Source organism: Periophthalmus magnuspinnatus, chromosome 20 (genome assembly GCF_009829125.3).
Source record: "Periophthalmus magnuspinnatus isolate fPerMag1 chromosome 20, fPerMag1.2.pri, whole genome shotgun sequence".
Lineage (NCBI taxonomy): Eukaryota > Metazoa > Chordata > Actinopteri > Gobiiformes > Gobiidae > Periophthalmus > Periophthalmus magnuspinnatus.
In genome coordinates this window covers 26,932,183-26,947,927 of record NC_047145.1, presented here as the reverse complement: position 1 = coordinate 26,947,927, position 15,745 = coordinate 26,932,183, and positions in this window count along the sequence as shown.

Here is a 15,745-nt window from a genome sequence, read left to right as displayed (position 1 = left end):
ACTCCCCCATTACCACTGTGGACTCTTTCCACTTCCTGGGCACCTGCATCACTCAGGATCTCAAGTGGGAGCCGACCATCAGCTCCCTCATCAAGAAAGCCCAGCATAGCAAGTTCTTCCTGCGGCAGCTGAGCAAAGGCAAGCTGCCGGTCCAGATGATGATGCAGTTTTACACGGCCATTATTGAGTCCATCCTCACCTCTTCCATCACTGTGTGGTTTGCTGGGGCCACTGCCAGGGACAGACAGAGACTGCAGCGCATTGTGCGCTCTGCTGAGAAGGTGATTGGCTGCAGCCTTCCATCGCTACAGCAATTGTACATCTCCAGGACTCGGGGGCGAGCAGGCCGTATAGCAGCTGACACTTCTCACCTTGGACATGGACTATTTGAGCCACTTCCCTCTGGCAGGAGGCTACGGTCCATTGGGACTAGAACCTCTCGTCATAAGAACAGTTTCTTCCCCTCTGCCGTTTGTCTCATGAACACTTTATAATATCTGCACAAAACAGGACACTTTATAATACCGGTCACTTGCACTGTTGTTCTGATGCTGATGTTGTATATATTAAAATAAAAGTATTTTATTTTATTTTTGAAGCATCTTTTTAACTTTCAGCATGCCCTTATTTGTATTTGTATTTATTCAGTGTGTTTTATGTTGCACTTTATCACCGCAGTAAGTTCCTAGTTTGTGAACTGTGTTCACAGACGATGGCAATAAAAATCTTCTGATTCTGATTCTGATGATGAGTTTATAAGCACTTTTCACAACTTTCAGAGGCTAGAGCGTTTTGCTGTAACGGTAAAGTTAGCAATAACTAGCATGCTAACACACACTTCCTGATCATCAAAATGGTTTATAATTAGATGCAACATCCAGCAGACATATTTTGACCTGCTTATACAATATAGCTGTACTGGGGCGAAACAAACAGGGCACACTCTTGAACTTTTGCCTTTGTCATGTATCAGCTGAAAAGAAAATTGGAAAACTGCACTTTCCAGGTTTTCCTTGAGGCCTTTTCCTGCTTCTCAAACAGCCCACTTTATCTGTGTAAGTAGAGCACGCTCACACACTTCATGCATGTTTTTGGTTTTCTTCAGGTAAATTTGACCTCGTATCCCAACACTTGACAAATGAGTCTGCACTGGTTGTCATCGGTAACTGGGGCAGACAGCAAACGCTCCAATTCTTTACAAGGCTTTGACACAATAGAACAAAACGTGGATGAATATGTGGACATTTCAGCAAGTTTCATCACATTAATTATATGTAAAACAAAAACAAAAAACTGTGAGCATTCTGTTTGTTACCATGGGAATAGTCTGGCTAAAGAAAGATGCAGTGATGATGATGATAATGACGATGATGATGGTGATGATGATGATTTGAAATCTTAGCATCTGTTAATTGACACTATTATTATTCATTATTTATTATTATTATTATAATTTTAAGAAAAAAGATCATGTAAATGTTTAATTTTAGAAGTAAAAATAAAAGACAAAAAGTAATTCAATTCAATCTGTTCCCTAAAAAGACATAAACCAATACTCCAAACGATGAAACGTGACCCCAGTACAGATATATTGTATTAGCAGCGCGAGGTCAAAATAAGACAACTGTGTGCTGGCTGTATCTAATTATATAAGTGTTTTATTGCCTGAGAATCAGGATTCCAATATTTATTTCATTTAGAGCTACAAGATGAATCAAAACTGAATCAAAAACATAATTTGAATGGGCACGATTAACAATTCACAAAGGCTACATTTTTTAAGGTATCAGTGTTTCCTCCACAAAAACAAAATCCCCTGTTTTGTTCTGCATAAAAACTGCTGACCCTGTGGTTTTTATATATACAAATATGTTCTGAAATGTGATTCTCGTACTAGGTGTTTTGTCTTTTTTTTTTTTTTTGGATGCGTTTAAACTTTGAACAAAATATCATATATATATATATATATATATATATATATATATATATATATATATATATATATATATATAATATATATATATAATATATATATATATATATATTTTTTTTTTTCCCCCAAGTTGCTTTAATCTGTTTTATAGTAGTCAGATGTCAGATAGTCAGATGTATTTCACTGTTTTTAGGTATCAATAATTGTGAATAATAGCTAAATGGTGATGTTTCTGCTCACAATAATGGCAACACAAACATTTGATACTATGAGTCCCTGGTCTGAACACTATAGGAGACACATATGGGACAGTGGGTCCCCTGGGACCCCCTCTGATCCATCTAATACCACTGTGGATGTTTGGAGGAGGAGCGCAGTACAGTATCGACCACCCACAAATTGATCTGAGCGCTGTGTGGCCAGTCCCAGGGGTAGCACCATTAGCGGCTCAAACTTTCCCATGATCCCGAGCGAGAGAGGGGGAGGAGTAGGGAGAGGGGAGGGGGGTAGAAGATGAGTCCCAGTAGATATCTGTCAAACTGTAAGTAGACCTGACCCCTATAAAGAGCTAGATGGATTAGCTATGATGACATAATTGCTGACTAAATCTATAAATCTACTGTAGTAACAGTAAAAGTAGTAATAGCAGTAGTAGTAGTAGTACTAGTTGTATCACAGGGGACTGAAAAAAACTGTGTATTCCTGCAGAATAAATGAAAGAAGCACTAAATTGTTAATCTGAGGTGAGAGGAAGTTGGATTTTGTTAAAAATGATGGGCTCCTTTTTGCACATGTGTCACTGAAATACAGAGAGATATCAGTCTGGACTTGCCATGGAATTAGGGCCAGTACTCCTGTATAGTAGAAGGGGTAGACAGGAGTAAGAGAGGAGGGAGACAAAGAGAAAGAGAGAAGCGAGAAAGAAGAGCACTTCATGGAGAGTTGAGTCTCACTCTGATATGAGACACTGCCATCCATCTCACCTGAGTTTATGTGATGGATCTGCTCACGTCAATGACCCCGGCAATCTATCACTGCACCAGAGACAGAGGGGGGAGGAGGGATCGGGGGGCTGGCAGGGTCAACCAACCAGTCCGACATTTCAGGATCTTTAAAGATTTCTAAATGCATTTTTTATATAAGCTGCGCTGAATTAACCTCACAATCATTATCACTGTTTTTTGTCAGTAAAGCATCATTATATTAAATTTGAATACTAAACTTGTTTAAGATAACATAAAAAGACCACTTGTATTCAAAAATTGTTAGCCTCCTAGCATAACTGACAAAGAAATTTTCCAAGGTTTTTGGGAAAATATAATAATAATAAACTGCACAAGTCAAAAAAATGACCACTGTGATTTGTGGGTTTTTGGAGCTATGAAAATTGGCTGAGGACGACGCCAATGACACCGACAGATGTAGCAGGATCTGCAGAATAAAACCAGACAAAAACTCAATTTGGCTAAAAAATGACTTAAGCCTGTCGCACACACTACAGGGTCATTTGTCCGATTTAGGACCCCATTTGCTTCTCCACGACTTTGGATTTTGAATCTGCTGTACTCCTCGTGTGTGTGTGGTGTGTGAGCTACTCTGTCATATTGTAACCAGAAATGATCACTACTGCAATAGCCAATAAAATAGAGTGGCAGGGGCAGAAAGAGTGACGGACACAGAGGCGCTGGATACAAACTCAGGAAACAGTGAAAATAATGAGACAACTTTATGACTCAGGTCTTGTAAAGTTGTCAAGTTAAACTGCAGCATTTGACAATTTGTCCTTTGCAAATAATGACCCCAGTCCACAAAACAGCACTGTTATCCAGTTTGAAGTGTGCTCTAAAAAGTCAAAAGTTGAGAGTCGATTCTCTCCTGTAGTAAAATGGAGAGAGTACTGTATTTTCCAGACTATAAGTTGCACTAAGTCAAAAACTGCTTCCTGTTTTCTGGTTCAGGCTTTTACACTAATGTGAAGTCTTACCTGACAGAGCACTATTTAAAAATCAATTGAAAATTTAAATATAAAGTTTTCAGCTCACCAGTTTGTTAACTTGCAGGTCAAAGTGGTCTGAATATTTTTCATGCATTCAGGTGTGTATATGTAATATGAGCCAGAGCTTATGTTATATTTGATGTCTTTTCTAGTTCTACGGTGTGAACTGTGATGAAGACCACAGTAAACATCAGTGAAAAGAACTCTCGTATCTCTCGTGTTTGTGGACAAGACGACATATGTTACATTAGCGTAGCGTATCTGATTAACTGTTAATATCTTATGTAAAAATGCCAGACAGTTTGTTGTCTATGTGTTACGTTAGCGTGCTGTACTGCTATTCAGCCTCTTGTTCTCTATTTTATTGTTATTATTATAACTTGCCTTTAAAGATAAAATTTCTGTTCTTGGTCTTGGATTTGTAAGATACATTTTTCCCAAAAATGCGACTTATAGTCCAGTGTGACTTATTCATGTTTTTTTCTTCATTATTACTCCTTTTTTCCCTGGTGCGACTTATACTCCAGAGCGACATATAGGCCGTAAATACAGTAGATCCTCATGTGTGTTTTGACATACCAAACAGTGAGGATCAGGCTGAAACAGTGAGGATCAGGCTGAAGACTTGCCTCTAAAGTAGAAGTGCAATGGTCAGATCTTTGGAACACTTTAGAATTTGTGAAAAGTGAGTCATTTTACTGTAGGCAGAAAACGGCTGACATGAGGTGCACACACAACTTTTAGCTTGTGGTGTGTGGTCTCTTCCCTACATTCTTTGCGCTCGGGGAATTGTAAGCTTTAAAATCTCATTTGATTCTCATCATGGCTGTGGTCCACGCTTTTTGACGCACATTAAAAAATCTTTAAGACTGAAATAGTTGTTTGTGGCTGGTTTTATGAAAGTTTTGCTAGGAAGCTGGTGAAATGTGAACTCAACATACTGACTCACATCATTTTGATTAAAACATGGTAGAGATTTATGTTGTAGCTGCTGTTACTAACTACCAGCTGTGTTTGGTGAGTGTTGGTGGCTGCATGAAGAAGTGGACTAAGTGAGTGTGACATCACCCATAGCGTTCAGCTTCAGTCAAATGAAACACATTGAGGCTAGCAGTTATAAAGGCCACTGCTGGTTAGGCAGGGGACGGGCACTTAGTAACTGTCAATCAAACCTGTTACTAATGCTAGATGGGGCGACCTTGAGCAAAGAAGGCAGCTGATGTCTGTTATTAATGTTCATATCTTGATTTACAAACACAAGAGTGAAATAAAAAACTGGATCATGTAGAGGGTTAATACGGACATTTTAAGACCAAAATGAGCCTGACAGCAGCAGTTACAGAGAGAGGGGCCACACTTTTCTAATGTAAAGTGAACTGGAGCCAGAATCGATGGAGTCAGAAACGTGCCCACACTCACTTACTATTTGGAAAGCAGTAGCTAGCAGGTTTGCTATGTCCATTTATATATACAGTCCATGATTTGGAAAGAGAAGTATATTGGATGCATTCACCCACCAAACTGAGAGTGGCCTATTTAAGTCTTGCACTATGTCAGATGTTCTTTCTTTTATTCATCTGTACTGAATTTGTAGTTTGTTTGTGATGATAAACATTTTTTCCCTCAAATCAGTTTAAAGCCTTGATGTTGGAGTCATAATTTTAGTTACAGGAGAGACTGAAATGCTGCAGTATTGGCTGGATAACAGATGGGTTGGTCAGCTGATGTTAATGTGGACAGAGGTGACCTACAAAGAGTAATAAATGCTTTATAATGCACAGATTCATCACAGCAGAGCCATTTGTAAACCATTACAGGCTAATGGGACACACTCAATCAGCACAAGGCAAAGGAATCAGTCTCTAGTGAGGGGGCAGAATACACAAAAAACTGTAATGTTTCAATTAAAAGAGCTAATTATGTAGAAACCATAGCATTATTTAAACAGAAAAGCAACAATCAATAAATGCATGTTATTTAAAGGTGAACTATGTTACTTTTCTGGTGGAGTGTCTCCCACCTGTTTCTCTCCATGGAAATGCTATTGCCTGGAATGTTCTGCAGTATGACAGTGAACTTGTCTTCTTTTATTTTTTTGAAAACACGCATTCTTACTATGAGTGGTGTCACCAGTCCACAGATTTAATCTGTAATTTGGCCCTGTGGCATCTCCTACCTGTTACTATTGATATAGATACAGTTAATGTCATACATATATTTAGCGCTCTATTGCTATTGTCCTCATTCATAACAACCCATAATATTGAGGGCTGTAGGCCTTCATTTCTTATGTTGATTAATTGGTCAATGGTGTCCAGTGTTGGACGAAGTACTCAATTGTGTTATTTAAGTAAAAGTACAGATACCTCAAGTAAAAGTAAACATATCACATGGAAAAATCTAGTTAAGTAAAAGTATTAGAGTACCTGTTTTAAAATGTACTTCAATCGTATTTGGTGCAGGTTTTGAGATCTAATAAAATGTCTCTGATACAGATTTGTGCTGAATTTTGTTCAACAGAAAAAAAAAAAAAACAGAAAAAATAATGAATTAATTGTGTTTGTTTTTTATGTTGTTTTTTTTTCCCTTGCTGTTTTTATATGTATATTTTTGTTTTGCTCAAATTATGAACATGTTTAAAATAAACCCTCAGCCTTTTCAGCAGGTCTCACACAATAACAAAAAATACTTTTATTTTTCACTCCAGTGCGAAAATATAGTGGAGTAGAAAGTATAGATACTGCTCTCAAATGTAGTAAAGTAGAAGTAAAAAGTATCCATTGTAAGATGTGCTTAAATTAAGTGCAGATAGCTAAACCTTACACTTATAAGTACTTAACCTGTGATGGAGCTATATCTACAGTTACACCGCGTAGACTGATTAACAGAAGGACAGTTAGACTGTCCAATCAGAGACATTTAGTTCACATTCCCTGTAAGAAGATAACATCCAGTCTTACTGAAACTAATCTGAAACTTGCTGTGCTCAATGTCAGATCTTTATGTAATAAGTCCTTTTTAATTAATGATTTTATTTCTTCTTTTAGTCTTGACTTTATGTTTTTAACTGAAACATGGCTCGACAAAAACACAGGTAATGCAATTCTAGTGGAATCAACTCCACCCAACTTCAAATTTGAATCTGAAACGCGAGTAAACAAAAAAGGTGGAGGTGTGTGCGCATTTTTTAGAGATAATTTAGTTACTCACAGATTGTCATTTGGAGTGTTTTCATCTTTTGAGTATGTTTCATTCAAAATGGAGCTAAAACAATCCCCCTCCATACTTTACTTAGTCATATACAAACCTCCCCAGCACTGTCTGAGTTTTTTTGAGGATTTTACTGAGATGCTTTCAGTCGTATGCACAGACTTTGATGGTTTAGTCATTACAGGTGATTTTAATGTACATGTGGATAATGTGTTTGACAGGAACGCTAAAGAGCTCAGTTCTGTCCTTGAAACCTTTGGTCTGACTCAGCATGTCAGCGAGCCCACCCACAACAGAGGACACACTCTGGACCTGCTCATCACAAAAGGAGTAAATATTTCAAATGTCAATGTGGTGGATGTTGCTCTGATCATTTCTGTGTCTTCTTTGACCTGTCTGTTATTCCCAAACCAGCGGCTGGTCCTGCAGTTGTTCGAAGAAGACACATAAATGATAGGACAGGTGCACTGTTCATGGAAATGATACACTTTGAAAATGCCTCATGTTCTGATGTTGATGATTTGTTGAACTCTGTAACTTCGAGTGTTTTGAATGTTCTGGACACCATTGCCCCGATGAAGGTTAAAATGGTTAAAGATAAGCAGAAAGCGCCATGGAGGAATGATGACTTGGTCAGGGCACAGAAAAGGGAGTGCCGGAGGGCCGAGCGGGAATGGCGCAAGTCAAAGCTCCAGGTTCATTATGAAATTTACAGAGAAAAGATGCACATGTACAACCACAGTTTATGTAGAACAAGGCAAAGGTATTTTTCTGACATTATTGGAAGTTGTAGTAAAAACTCTCGTATCCTGTTTGCAACGGTAAACAGATTAACAAACCCCCCAGCTCCACTGCCGTTAGAACTAATTTCCACATCTAAGTGCAATGAGTTTGCAGTATTCTTTAATGACAAGGTTCAGGGTATTAAAAATGCCATAAATTCCACAACACAAGTAACAACCCTGCACCCACCTAGACACTTAGAGCTGACTCACTTTGTACCTGTAACTGATAAAACTGTCCAAGAGATTGTCACCAGTCTGAGTTCATCTACATGCTGCCTCGATGTGTTACCCACTACATTTTTAAAGTCTGTGCTCAACAGTTTGCTGTCACCACTCACTCACATAGTTAATATGTCACTTCAATCTGGAACATTCCCAAGTGCTTTGAAAACTGCGGTTATCAAGCCTCTCTTAAAGAAGAACAGTCTTGATGCCACAATATTGAACAATTATCGACCGATCTCAAATCTGCCATTTTTAGGCAAAGTCCTTGAAAAAGTTGTTTACCAACAGCTTATTAACTTCCTCGAAATTAACAACTCCTTTGATGTTTTCCAATCAGGTTTTAGACCCCACCACAGCACTGAGACTGCTCTTATCAAGGTGACAAATGACATCCGCCTGAACACTGATGCAGGCAAAGTCTCAGTCTTGATCCTGTTAGATCTGAGTGCTGCTATTGACACTGTGGATCATGGGATCCTCTTACAGAGACTAGGGGACTGGGTGGGCATCTCTGGTATGGCACTAAACTGGTTCAAGTCCTATTTAGAAAACAGGGAGTACTTTGTTGAAATTGGAAAATGTATATCAGATAAAATGTCCCTGACCTGTGGGGTGCCCCAGGGTTCAATCCTGGGACCCCTGCTGTTCAATCTCTACATGCTCCCGTTAGGCCAGTTAATACGCAGCAATAATGTGTCTTACCACAACTATGCAGATGACACTCAGATCTATGTCTCACTAGCAGCAGGTGAATATGGACCAGTGGATTCACTCTGCCACTGCATCCAACAGATCAGTGTGTGGATGCAAAACAACTTTCTTCTGCTAAACTCAGACAAGACTGAAGTCATCATCTTTGGCCCACAGAAACATAGAGAAAGTGTCAGCAGTCACCTCCAGTCTCTCTCTCTAAAACCTTCAAATCAGGCTAGAAATCTAGGGGTAATAATGGACTCAGACTTGAACTTTAACAGCCACATCAAATCAATAACATCTGCAGCTTTTTACCACCTAAAAAACATTGCAAAAATCAAGGGTATACTGTCAAAGCCAGACTTGGAGAGACTTATCCATGCATTTGTCTCCAGTAGGTTAGACTACTGTAACGGCCTGCTCACTGGCCTCTCCAAACGAGCCTTAACACAGCTGCAGTACATCCAGAACGCTGCTGCTCGGGTCCTGACTAGAACCAGGAAGTATGAGCACATAAGTCCTGTGCTCAGGTCTCTGCACTGGCTTCCTGTAGCTCAAAGAATAGACTTTAAAGCAGCTCTGCTTGTGTATAAGTCTCTCCATGACCTAGGTCCAAAGTATATCTCCGACATGTTAGTGCCATATGAACCATCTCGCAATTTGAGGACTTCAGGGATCGGCCTCCTGCTGGTGCCCAGAGTCAGGACTAAACATGGGGAATCAGCGTTTACGTTTTATGCAGCTAAAACTTGGAACAGTCTTCCTGAAGATGTGAGACAGGCCTCGACTTTGACAATGTTTAAATCCAGGCTCAAAACGGTTCTGTTTAGCTGTGCATACGACTGAAAGATTTTTATTCTGCACTCTTCTCTTTTAATGTTAATTTTATGATGATTATTTGTGATTATTTATGTTTTGATTTGTGTGATTTTAACGTCTTTCTTATTCTGTAAAGCACTTTGAATTACCTTGTGTACGAATTGTGCTATACAAATAAACTTGCCTTGCCTTAACTACTTTTATTTTGCTACGTTCAACAACTGACTAAAACCCTAATAATATCCTCAATTGCTTGCAGTTAATCATGTAGAGCAGTTAATTTAGCTAGGCTAAAACACATTATAACACAATGGCGTGTGTAAGCTGTTAATAATGATCTAATGCCCGATTCGGAGAGAGGACACAAGGCCTGTCCATATGAACCCTGAGCCTATAATCCTAATTTATCAATGACTCTTATGGATCTCTGCTGACATGACGATATCACAGCTCAAACTACAGCTCCAACTCTGCACAAGGAGAAGTCAATGGAGCAGCGGGCATATCGACTCAGGTGAGGGGGTTGCTTTACATGTTAACACATAAAACATTATTTCAAACACCTTTTATAGTCAGATGGTGTCTATATTTTTAATGCTATGGTGACCTAATTTACCAATAAATATCCACACAAAGGGTGCTGACAAAATGTGGGTATTGGCTCGTTATGAGGTCATCCATCCATCCATCCATTTTCTTCTGATTATCCGGGGCCAGGTCGCGGGGGCAACAGTCTAAGCAGGGACTCCCAGACTTCCCTCACCCCGGACACGTCCTCCAGCTCCACCAGTGGGACCCCAAGGCGTTCCCAGGCCAGCCAAGAGACATAGTCCCTCCAGCGTGTCCTGGGTCTTCCCTGGGGCCTCCTCCTGGTGGGACATGCCGAGAACACCTCCCTAGGGAGGCGTCCAGGAGGCATCCTGACCAGATGCCCGAGCCACCTCAACTGGTTCCTCTCAACGTGTAGGAGCAGCGGCTCTACTCTGAGCTCCTCCCGTGTGACCGAGCTCCTCACCCTATCCCTAAGGGTGTGCCCAGCCACCCTGCAGAGGCCACTTGTGTCCACGATCTTGTCCTTTCGGTCATTACCCAGAGCTCATGACCATAGGTGAGGGTAGGAACGTAGATTGACCCGTAAATCGAGAGCTTTGCCTTTGGGCTCAGCTCCTTCTTTACCACAACGGACCAATACAGTGACCGCATCACTGCAGACGCTGTCATGCCTGTCAATCTCTCACCACTCCATCCTTCCCTCACTCGTGAACAAAACCCCGAGATACTTGAACTCCTCCACTTGAGGCAGAGACTCACCACCCACCCGGAGAGGGCGAACCACCTTTTTCCGGTTGAGACCCATGACCTCGGATTTGGAGGAGCTGATTCCCAGCCGCTGCACACTCGGCTGCAAACCGCCCCAGTGCTTGCTGCAGGTCCTGGCTTGACAAAGCCATCAGGACAACATCATCTGCAAACAGCAGAGACGAAATCCTGTGGTTCCCAAACCAGACCCCCTCCGGCCCCTGGCTGCACCTAGAAATTCTGTCCATAAATATAATGAACAGAAGCGGTGACAAACAGCAGCCCTGGCGGAGTCCAACATGCACCGGGAATAGGTCTGACTTACTGCCGGCAATGCGACCACAGCTCCTGCTCCGGTCATACAGGGACCGGACAGCCCTTAGCAAAGGGCCCTGGACGCCATACTCCCAGAGCACCCCTCAAAGGACACCACAAGGGACACGGTCGAATGCCTTCTCCAGATCCACAAAACACATGTGGACTGGTTGGGCATACTCCCATAAACCCTCGAGGACCCGATGGAGAGTATAGAGCTGGTCCAGTGTTCAGCGACCAGGACGAAAACCACACTGCTCCTCCTGAATCCGAGGTTCGACTATCGGTCGGATTCTCCTCTCCAGTACCCTGGAATAGACCTTACCGGGAAGGCTGAGGAGTGTGATTCCCCTGTAATTGGAACACACCCCCGGTCCCCCCTCCCACACAGAGGGACCACCACCCTGGTCCGCCACCCCACAGGCACTGTCCCTGACCGCCACACGATGCCGCAGAGACGCGTCAGCCAAGACAGCCCCACAACACCCAGAGACCCGAGGCACTCAGGACGGATCCCGTCCACCCCCGGAGCCCCGCCACCGAGGAGCCTGCCAACCACCGATGGACAAGTCCGCCTCCGGGTCCCCAGCCTCCGCTTCCTTCTCGGAAGACGTGACAGTGGGATTGAGGAGATCCTCAAAGTATTCCTTCCACCACCCGACAACATCCCCAGTTGAGGTCAGCAGCTCTCCACCTGCACTGTAAACAGTGTTGGTGAAGCACTGCTTCCCCCTCCTGAGGCGTCGGACAGTTTGCCAGAATCTCTTTGAGGCCGTCCGATAGTCCTCCTCCATGGCCTCCCTGAACTCCTCCCAACCTCGAGTTTTTTCCTCTGTGACTGCCCAAGCCGCGGCACGCTTGGCCCGCCGGTACTCATCAGCTGCCTCAGGAGTCCCACGAGCCACGGACTCCTTCTTCAGCTTGACGGCATCCCTTACTTGTCCACCACCGGGTTCGGGGATTGCCGCCGCGACAAGCACTGCATACCTTACGACCACAACGACAAGCAGCCGCATCAACAATAGAGGTGGAGAACATGGCCCACTCAGAGTCCATGTCTCCCCCGGGATCAGGGAGAAGCTCTCCCGGAGGTGGGAGTTGAAGACCCCTCTGACAGAGGGCTCCGCCAGACATTCCCAGCAGACCCTCACGATGCGCTTGGGCCTGCCAGGTCTGTCCGGCTTCCTCCTCCGCCAGCGGATCCAACTTACCACCAGGTGGTGATCAGTTGACAGTTCAGCCCCTCTCTTCACCCGAGTGTCCAAGACACGGGGTCGGAGGTCAGATGACACGACAACAAAGTCGATCATCGACCTCCGACCTAGAGTGTCCTGGTGCCACGTGCACCGATGGACACCCTTGTGCTCGAACATGGTGTTCGTTATGGACAAACTGTGACTAGCACAGAAGACCAATAACAAAACACCACTCGGGTTCAGATCAGGGAGGCCATTCCTCCCAATCAGGCCCCTCCAAGTGTCACTGTCATTACCCACATGGGCATTGAAGTCCCCCAGGAGAACAACGGAGTCCCTGGTTGGTGCACTGTCTAGTACCCCTCCCAGGGACTCCAAGAAGGCCGGGTACTCTGCACTGCTGTTTGGCCCGTAGGCCGATGCAACAGTGAGAGACCTGTCCCCGACCCAGAGGCGCAGGGACGCCACTCTCTCATTCACCGGGGTGAACTCCAACACGTGGTGGCTGAGCTGTGGGGCAATGAGCAAGCCCACACCAGCTCGCCGCCGCTCCCCGCAGGCAACGCCAGACAAATGGAGAGTCTAACCCCTCTCAAGGAGTTGGGTTCCAGAGCCCAAGCTGTGCGTGGAGGTGAGGCCGACTATATCTAGCCGGTAACGCTCAACCTCCCGCACAAGCTCATGCTCCTTCCCTCCCAGTGAGGTGACATTCCATGTCACCTCGCTGAGCTAGTCTCCATGTCCGGAGATCCGGTCGTCGAGGTCCCCGCCTCTCTCTGCACCCACCCCTCATAGCTCCTCTCGCAGGTGGTGGGTCCACGGGAGGACGGCCCCACGTCGTTCCTTCGGGCTGGGCCCGGCTGAGCCCCGTGGGGAAAGGCCCGGCCACCAGGCGCTTGCTGCCGAGCACCCACCCCAGGCCTGGCTCCAGGGTGGGGCCCCGGTAATGCCAGTCCGGGCGACGTAAACGGCCTCGTTGCATTCCTCTTCATGATGGGCTTCTGAACCGCTCTTAGTCAGACCCGTCTCCCAGGACCTGTTTGCCATGGGTGACCCTACCAGGGGCATGAAGCCCCCGACAACATAGCTCCCAGGATCATTCGGGTGCTCAAACCCCTCCACCACGTTAAGGTGGCAGTTTGGGGAGGGGGTTATGAGGTCAGTGACTATGAATATGTAAGTGTATCAGGAGTTGGTTTGATTCTATTGTAGTCTACGCAGGTCATCTAAAGGGGCTTTAGATCCTGTGCGATCATGTTTGCTCCAGTACAGACATATTGTAAAAGCTCTAATTACTACGCTCATTTATCGTCCAGGAACCAGGAAGTACCAATCTGGCATCTAAACTTGTGAATGTGTTTTTAAACTCATTGTAGTAAAACACCTTTAACACATTTCTATGGGTCTGACGAACTTTTTTTGGGTGGTTCAGGGGTTGAACGGTCTCCTTAACCTGGAGTGTCTGAGTTCCCTTCATTGGGTCCTAGGGTATTTGTGCAAACTATCTATGGGTTTTGGAGTGATACGGAATTAGCACTGTTGCCATGACAGTTAATAATTCAACCCAAAATATAATATCTTTTGAATTGGCAAAAGTCCTCAAAATGTCACCATGACTGGATGCTCAAAGTCAGATAGAAGTTTTACAAATATGATATGGTCATTGGTCACAGTTTTATATAACGCTGTTTAAGGAAGCTACTTACCCATTCACACATACTACACAGCAAAAGATGAAGTTTAGATCTGTCAACTGTACAAATCGCTGTAGGAGTGAAGACGTTTGGCTGCTCATCCAAGCCGCTTCTTCGGTTCTGGTCAGATTACTGGTGGACACTGCCTTATATCTATTTGAAGGGAGAAGCTAACTGCACTGAAACTGCAAAAAGCTATTGTCTCCAGTTTCAGCTGAAACCACCCTATTCAACCTTTAAGAACCCTTCTATTGTTCTCTTTGTTTGGGTCTGAGGATGGAGTATGGATTCCTGAAACAGGAATGGGGGCCTTAGACATCATCTATCCCCCATTTTTAAGGTTGTGTTGTTTAACCTAAACCTATATTGATTCTCTATTGGGTCTCTAAACATTGTATTGGCGCTTCAAATAGCTGCAGGTCTGTTCTGTCTGTTTTGTTCCCACACTATTTACGTTGAATCAATTTGAACTTTGTAGCTCTAATAAGTAAAATCAATAAGACCATCGCCAATACATGTGATCACGTCCTGTCTCTGAGGTGGCCTGTAATACTATAAACTTAGAGGAATGGACTTTACTTGAGATAACTGTACTCTCTATTCTTGGCTTTCAGCTTCCTGTTTATTGGCACCATTTTGGGTCTTTTTCACCTTTCAAAATTGTAATGTTAATGTCAACAGTACAATTTTTTCATCACTCTGAAACCTCTGTTTTACATTCACACTTATACACACATAGCAGAAGAATCAGGACTAAACTTGGAATAAACCTTGAAAAACAACTAGACTAGACCAGGTTTAAACCAGGACTACATATGGACCAAACCAAGTAACAATATTTTAAATTTAAAAAAATGAAAAAAAGAAAAGAAGAAGAAAAATAAAATATATATTTTTTAAATTCAGCATTCAGAAAGGAATTGGTTTTGTAAATGTTGTGTCTGTTTCAATTTCTTTAAAATTCCAGAATCTTTAAAAAGTGCACAGTCCTGTATTTCCACATGCAGGCTCCTGTATGTCCATGTACATGCTCCTGTATTTTCACATGCACACTACTGTATTTTCACATTCACGCTCCTATATTTTCACATGCACACTCCAGTATTATACATGCACACTCCAGTATTATACATGCACACTCCAGTATTATACATGCACACTCCTGTATTTCCACGTACAGACTCCCATATTTCCTCATGCACACTCCTATATTTCCATGGGCACACTCCTGTATTTCCATGTGGACACTCCTGTATTTCCATGTGCTCAATTCCATGTTTCCTTGTGCACACTCCTCTATTTCCATGTGCACATTGCTGTATTTCCTCATGCACACTCCTGTATTTCCACGTGCACATTGCTGTATTTCCACGTGCACACTCCTGTAATTCCTCGTGCACACTCCTGTATTTCCACGTGCACACTCCCATATTTCCTTGTGAACACTCCTGTATTTCCACGTGCACACTCCCATATTTCCACGTGCACACTCCTGTATTTCCACGTGCACACTCCCATATTTCCTCGTGCACACTCCTGTGTTTCCACTCTCCTGCTTTATCCCAGTGTTGTTTCTGACA